Consider the following 7,498-nt stretch of genomic DNA (forward strand, 5'->3'; position numbering starts at 1 on the left):
ATGGGCGGAAGGAGGATATGGAAGCTGGCGCCCGGCAATTCCCCTTTTTGGAAGATGCGCCGGTCCCCTCTCGGGGAGGAGGGAAAAACAACCGCACGTCAGCCACGAGCCTTCCCTCTCCTATCTCTCTCGGGAAGAGAGAAAAAAGGAAAAGTTGCGGGCACCGCAGCAGCGACGGCGGAAGGCCGAAAACGCCGCGCCGGCGGGATCGGGCACGGCTCGGAGGCGGGTGAGGCGAGGAGAAGACGACGGCACGAGACCGACGACACCCCCCGACGACCCCCGGACGACTTTGCCACGACACCTCTCCCGATCGACGCCCTCCTACACGCTCTCTCGCTTTCGCTTCGCCTTCGGGGTTAGTCAGAGGTGGCCCCTACGACTCGCGAACGGCCAGGACTCCTCGGTCCGTGTTTCAAGACGGGTCGGGTGGGTTGCCGATGCACGTCGCTGACCCGGGGTGGCGGGCGGCTCGAGTAAAAAAGCGTCGCCGAGCGACCTCTCCGGAAACGGAAACGGGCGCGGGCGGGGTTGCCCCCGACAAGAACCCGAAACGTCGGCGAGGTGCGTGACGGCGAGGCCGCGCCAGTCCTATCCCGCCTCTCATCGCGCACGCGCCCGAGACGGTGGGGCGCCTAAGGAGCGACACACAGAGTGCGTCGCCCGCACGCGACTTCCGGCGGGATCAAAACGGACCGGCTCGCCACGTGTAACGGATCGTGTCAGATTTCCTCCGTTCCCGGCAGAAAGGGGCAGTTACGTTCGCGGGCCCGACGGCCGGTGGCCCCCGACTTCACAAGGTGGGAAGACGGGGGTTTTCAGGGTGATGAAACGCCTGCCGCCTACGGAAAAAAACCCGCGTGTTCGACCTGCACGCCGGGAACGGGTCGCGACGACGGACCGGAGGGGAAGTGCGTCCGGTGCCGGCCGCGCGGAGGTCGCGCCGAAGCGCCCGCGCCATGATTACGCCGAGCGATGAGAAGGGGACGGGTGCAGCGGAGTCGCGCGCGGAGGGAGCAGGAGGAAAGAAGAAGCGGCGGCGACGGATGCGGCGGGTTAGGGCCCGGCGGCAGCAGCGATCGAGAGGACGAGTCCCCTCCGTCGCAGCCAACCGACGCAGCCACCTACCGACGCCGCGGTCGTCACCACGTTTCCCTTCCCGCTATCCACGCGGCCCGTCTCCTTCGTCGGCGACGCGGGCACAAAAGCTGGCCCGCGGAGAACGAGTTCCCCGCGGACACGACGAACGACGACCTGTGCCGCGACGGCCTCTCTTTCAAGAACACACATCGAGTTTGGGCTCGAGCCTAGGCAGCACCGGACTGAGTCCCCCCGCGATCGCGGTGAGCGGTCCCACCCGTTTACCCCTGGGCGGTTTCACGTTCTCTTGAACTCTCTCTCCAAAGTTCTTTTCAACTTTCCCTCACGGTACTTGTCGACTATCGGACTCGTCCCGGTATTTAGCCTTGGATGGAGCTTACCACCCGATTTGGGCTGCGTTCCCAAGCAACCCGACTCTCGGATCGAAGGCCGTCGCTCGCCGTCCGCACCGAATGGGCCTGGCACCCGCCGCGGGCGGCCCCGATCGAGGGAACTCCGAACTATGCGAGACGAAAACGAACGGCTGCCTTCGACCCATGCGCCACACGTCCCGAAGCCTTTAACTTGCGACGGGATTCGGCGTTGGGCTTCTCCCGGTTCACTCGCCGTTACTAAGGGAATCCCGGTTGGTTTCTTTTCCTCCGCTTAGCGATATGCTTAAGTTCAGCGGGTCGTCTCGTCCGAGCCGAGGGCGGCGGTTTTTAGTAGAGTGTGGTGTTTGGAGGAGAGGAATCTCGATCGGTACCCTCCGTGTGACGACGGCGGGCCGATATAGCGCCCGTCCGACCGAAAATGAAGAAGCCAACAATTAAAAAAAAAGCGTGGGTCCTCCCCATCCGACGTTGCCTACGACGCGGCCACCTTTTTACGGTGCGACGGCCGTGCTCGTCGCGCTGCTCGAGGCGTCGCTGAGAGACACCTTCATGAGGCAGAGAGCGAGACGAGCAGGCGGCGCTTACGTCGGCAGTCGGTTAGGTCGGTGCTTTTTTTTTTGTTTTGTTCTCCCTTCGGCTGCTTTCGGACAGACTCCTCCTGCTCCTCCTCCACAGTGTTTCTTCACGCGGTCGAAAAGGGAAAAGACTCCGCGGTCTGCCAGCGGGAGACGAAGGAGGAGGCCGGAGAGGGTTTTAAAAAAAAAAAAGACATTGAAAGGAGTCAATTCTTTTTTTATTTTTCTTCCCCCTCGTCACTCGCTCCTGCGACGTCCCGGTTACCACCGTGCCGAGGACCGGGCGGGCACGGGGACGGCAAGATGTCGTTTCGTTAACGGAGAAAGACATGTAACGTTCCGCCTCTCGACCGGACGTGGCCCCGAGACAAGGGATCTCGGGGCCGCAATGTGCGTTCGAGGTGTCGATGTTCACTGAGTCCTGCAATTCGCATCAGTTCTCGCGGCTGGCCGCGCTCTTCATCGACGGACGAGCCGAGTGATCCCCCGTCCAGGGTTCAGCACTTGGGTTTTTTATATTAGTTTTTGTTTATATAGATTTAGTAGTGTGCGAGGAGGTCTGTGCGAGGAGGCGTGACGGCATTGCAATGTCGCGAGTAGTTTGTTTTTAGCTAGCGGCGGTGGCACAGCGGCTGCAAAAAAAACAAAAAACGATAAAGCGGCGACAAGGCAAAGAAGAAGCGGCCATCACTTGCGGTGGGCGAAAAAACAAACAGGTGGTAAGACGCGGAAGCAAGCAAGAAGAGCTGGGGCTTTAAAAACCTCCGCGTCACCACAAATCTATCTCTCGCTCCGCCTTTTATAGGTTTGTTTGCGCGCATTCGAGGCGTTGACGCCGACAGACAGAGGAGGTAGGCCGGAAAACAACAAACCAGTCTCGAACGGGAAAACGGTAATGATCCTTCCGCAGGTTCACCTACGGAAACCTTGTTACGACTTTTACTTCCTCTAAACGATCGGGTTCGGTCGTCTTCTCCAGGCATCGAACGCCGAGGCGTAGATGCACGAGTGTCGTGACGGACACGTCGCGCACTGCCCGGCGGCGTCGTCGGCCAGATCCGAGGACCTCACCGGACCGTTCGATCGGTAGTAGCGACGGGCGGTGTGTACAAAGGGCAGGGACGTGATCGACGCGGGCTGTTGACCCGCGCCTACCGGGAATTCCTCGTTCACGGGGTTGGTTACAGGCCCCGATCCCTATCACGGGAGGTGGTTCAGAGGTTTCCCAACCCTCTCGGGCCGGGGCGAAGTCCCCGCTGATACCTCCAGTGTAGCGCGCGTGCGGCCCCGGACATCTAAGGGCATCACAGACCTGTTATCGCTCCGCCTCGTGTGGCTTTCTGCCACCCGTCCCTCTAAGAAGTGCGTGAGAAAACCGACCCGGACCCGAGCGCCACGGAGGACGCCGAGCCCGCCGTAAAAATCACTGACATCGGCGCACTAGTTAGCAGGCCGGAGTCTCGTTCGTTATCGGAATCAACCAGACGGATCGCTCCACCAACTAAGAACGGCCATGCACCACCACCCACCGAATCGAGAAAGAGCTATCGATCTGTCAATCCTACCGGTGTCCGGACCGGGTGAGTTTTCCCGTGTTGAGTCAAATTAAGCCGCAGGCTCCACTCCTGGTGGTGCCCTTCCGTCAATTCCTTTAAGTTTCAGCTTTGCAACCATACTCCCCCCGGAACCGAACTCTGGTTTCCCGCAGGCTACCCGCCGGGTCATGGAAGCGAACGCCGGCGGATCGCCGGTCGGCATCGTTTACGGTCGGAACTACGACGGTATCTGATCGTCTTCGAACCTCCGACTTTCGCTCTTGATCGAGGAAAACGTGCTTGCCACACGCCATCGCTGCAGTTCGTCTTGCGACGATCCAAGAATTTCACCTCTAACGTCGCAATACGAGTGGCCCCGACCGCTCCCTTCGATCATTGCCTCGCCGTAGACGGAGACCGACAGACGTAGACGAGGCCCTCTTCCATCATTCCATGCTTATCGTATGCAAGCTTGAACAGCCCGCTCTGAGCACTCTAATTTTTTCAAAGTGAACGTACCGGCCGCCGCGGACACTCGGTTAAGAGCACCCTTGGAGGAGAAACCGCCGACCGCAACACGCGCGCAGACAAGACACGAAGCAGGGACTCGGAGCGGACCGGGGGGTTCAAAAAAAAAGAGGAACGCGCGGAAAGGGAGAGGGAGAGAAGCGCGGGGGTCAGAGTGCGGGGATGCGAATGAACACACCCAAACACACACACGTAGCACCCCCCGTTAGACTACTCCCGGAACCGAACCGACGACCACTTGTTTTTTTTTTTCCCGGATCCCGATCACGACCTCCTCGTCCACCTCGCCGGCAGGACCGCGTGGCGGGTATGCTAGCGGTTGACACCGGGCGGAAAGGGCCGGGAATGCGAACGGACGACCAAAGTCAACGACGGACGATGGCGCCGCCGCCCCGGGGCCGCTTGCGCGACCACGAACCCGAGTTCGGACTACGAGCTTTTTAACCGCAACAACTTTAATATACGCTACCGGAGCTGGAATTACCGCGGCTGCTGGCACCAGACTTGCCCTCCGGTTGGTCCTCGTTAACGGATTTGAAGTGTACTCATTCCGATCGCGGGGCCTCGACAGAGTCCCGCGTCGTTATTTTTCGTCACTACCTCCCCGTGCCGGGAGTGGGTAATTTGCGCGCCTGCTGCCTTCCTTGGATGTGGTAGCCGTTTCGCATGCTCCCTCTCCGGAATCGAACCCCGATTCCCCGTTACCCGTAGTAACCACGGTAGGCACTTAACCGACCGTCGACAGTTGATAGGGCGGACCCTCGAGAGACCCGTCGCCGGGCGTGAAAGCTCGTGCGATCGACCAGTGAGTTATCCAGAGTCACCAAAGCGGAGCGCGCCGCCCTATGAGCCCCGCCACCGAACGGACCCGCGAGCGGGAACGCCGACGACGGGAGGACGGAATGACGCGCATCGGTCTCAGTCTAATATGTAGCGCCGCGACCCGGAACGGCCGACGCGGGTGCCAGCGCGCGAGGCGTGGCGACGACGGCGCGCCGACCGATCGCGGCCTGTGTCACATGTATTAGCTCTAGAATTGCCACAGTTATCCATCGCCTCCGAGGAGGAATACGGTCCCGAGGATTAGGTCCGGTTCCTGAGCCATTCGCGGTTTCGCCCGTTCTAATGCGTGGCGTGAACTTACACTTGCATGGCTTAAGCTTTGAGACAAGCATATGACTACTGGCAGGATCAACCAGGTATCGTTGGAATTTGGGACTTTGTTTCGACAGAACGACAGACCGACCGACCGACCGACCGACATAAGACAGACAACTACAACGACGGGCACGTGTTTATTTGTTTTTCGAGGAGGTTCGCCGTCAGTAGAAGCGCGCTGCCCGCGCTGATGGCCTCTTTTTTGTTTCTCCCCTGACTTGGACCGAGACCGAGACTCAAAGAACGAAAGCGACCAACGTCGACAACAACAACGACAACGGCACCCTTGACAGCGATACATACGACAAACGACAAGCAGCACGACGGCAGTGCACACGGACATCGAGGGTCAAGGTGCAGACTGAACTCGCCGAGGTCGTCGTCATCGTGGTCGCCATCGATTCCGTCTCGTCGTCGTCGTCGTCAACGTCCACGTCACAGCCGGCCGAGAAGAGAGAACAGACGACAGCGTCGACAACAACAACATCGACAACGGCACCCTTGACAGCGATACATACGACAAACGACAAACAGCACGACGGCAGTGCACACGGACATCGGAGGTCAAGGTGCAGACTGGAATCGTCGAGGTCGTCGTCATCGTGGTCGCCATCGATGCCGTCTCGTCGTCGTCGTCGTCGTCTTCGTCGTCGTCGTCGTCATCAACGTACCAACCGACCGAGACGAGAGAGCAAGCAACAACGTCGACAACAACAACGACAACGGCACCCTTGACAGCGATACATACGACAAACGACAAACAGCACGACGGCAGTGCACACGGACATCGGAGGTCAAGGTGCAGACTGAACTCGTCGAGGTCGTCGTCATCGTGGTCGCCATCGATGCCGTCTCGTCGTCGTCGTCGTCTCCGTCGTCGTCGTCGTCGTCGCCAACGTCAACGTCAACATCACAGCCGTCATCGGGGAGGAGCTGGACCAGGGCAGCGGCGGCGTAAATTTTCCCGTCACCTTCGTCGTCGCCTTCGTCGACCGACCGACCGACCGGCGTCGTGTTCGTGCTCGGAAAACCGAGGAGAGACAACGTGCACATGGCGCGTTCTCGCAAGCGGCTCCTCGGTCCGATTTTTTTGGGCGGCTTTTTCGAGCTTTTTTTTTTTTCTCACCCTTTCGTCCGTGCGACGGCGAACGTTAGGGGAAAAAAAAAAAAAAAAAAAAAACGACAACAACGCGGCGGACCGGGCGAACAACATCGTCGACACACACGACATTGACGACCGGTCCCCCTTTTCACAATCGCATCGAGATAAAAACGAACGAGTCCGATTCGAGCACCGAGTCGCGAGCGGGAGGACTGTCGGTGCAAGTATCGATCACTGACGTGAGCGCTTCGCCGGACAGAGGATGGCTCATCCGGCAGCCGTGCAAATCGACGGTATGGGAAGAACGAACAAGAAGAGCAACGACTTGATCGGCGGCTTGGGAACTGCGGACGGTGAAAACGGGTTAATCGACTGCGACCACGACTGCTCGATCGATCTTCTTTGGCGCTAACAAAGGTGGAGGTGGCGCAAGAAGGGACTAGCGCTATCACCGTCCACGTATCAGAAGATGCGGCGGCAGACGTCGACGCTTATGCGTTGTCGGACGAGAAGTCGCTGCAGCACGTGTACCGCGAGCGGGACGTCCAAGGTTTTGCCAGACGGAAAGAAATCGGGTGTCAGCGAACGTTCACACGGCTGTGAGATCGGACGCTGACAGGAGTAGGAGGCGGCAGGCAGGCGGCGGTTACGGCGGCGGCGCCTGCTGCTGCTCATCCTCCTGTTTGCTGCGGCGACTTCCAGGACGGGAGAGCATCGAACAACGTACGTATGGTTACAAGGGGATCAGGATCTACATAGTGCATCCCCCGCGGCTATTTTTGTTTGTTTGTTCGCTCGTTCGTTAATTCGTTCGTTCGTTCGTTCGTTCGTTACAATGTACGTTTTTCCGTTCGACGGCGGCAGAGAGCGGCGGCGTTTCTCCCTAATCCGGAGGATTTATCGGTCGCACAGCGATGGGTCGTTCGGCCGATCATCGAAAGATTCGCAGGTAGTGGTTGAATGGCAGAACGGCAGCAACAACAGCGGCGGCTGAGAGCGGCGAACGCTGAGGCGGAAGCAGAAGCTGCAGCAAACGTATCGGCTAAACATGGTGGACATAGATATGGCTGACGACGCGGGTACCACGACGACTATGGAACCAGGAAAAGGAGCCGTTAGTTGTTC

At 59.3% G+C, this 7,498-nt stretch overlaps 2 non-coding genes and 1 pseudogene across 2 annotated transcripts in view; all 3 read right to left on the bottom strand.

The window, feature by feature from the left end:
• The window catches only part of LOC145276136 (large subunit ribosomal RNA), a 5,721-nt gene extending 3,926 nt beyond the window's left edge, over positions 1 to 1,795 (bottom strand). Inside the window, exon 1 of the ribosomal RNA XR_013867852.1 lies at positions 1 to 1,795. This exon is cut by the window's left edge and continues 3,926 nt beyond it. This is a non-coding gene — a ribosomal RNA (large subunit ribosomal RNA).
• A 595-nt stretch (positions 1,796 to 2,390) lies between these two features.
• LOC145276137 (5.8S ribosomal RNA) lies at positions 2,391 to 2,548 on the bottom strand. Its single transcript, XR_013867853.1, has one exon. It is a non-coding gene; the product is annotated as a 5.8S ribosomal RNA (ribosomal RNA).
• A 395-nt stretch (positions 2,549 to 2,943) lies between these two features.
• LOC145276138 (small subunit ribosomal RNA) lies at positions 2,944 to 5,315 on the bottom strand (annotated as a pseudogene).
• Positions 5,316 to 7,498: the final 2,183 nt, after the last annotated feature.

Source organism: Euprymna scolopes, unplaced genomic scaffold (genome assembly GCF_053919585.1).
Source record: "Euprymna scolopes isolate OS-2025 unplaced genomic scaffold, ASM5391958v1 sca737, whole genome shotgun sequence".
Classification (NCBI taxonomy): domain Eukaryota; kingdom Metazoa; phylum Mollusca; class Cephalopoda; order Sepiida; family Sepiolidae; genus Euprymna; species Euprymna scolopes.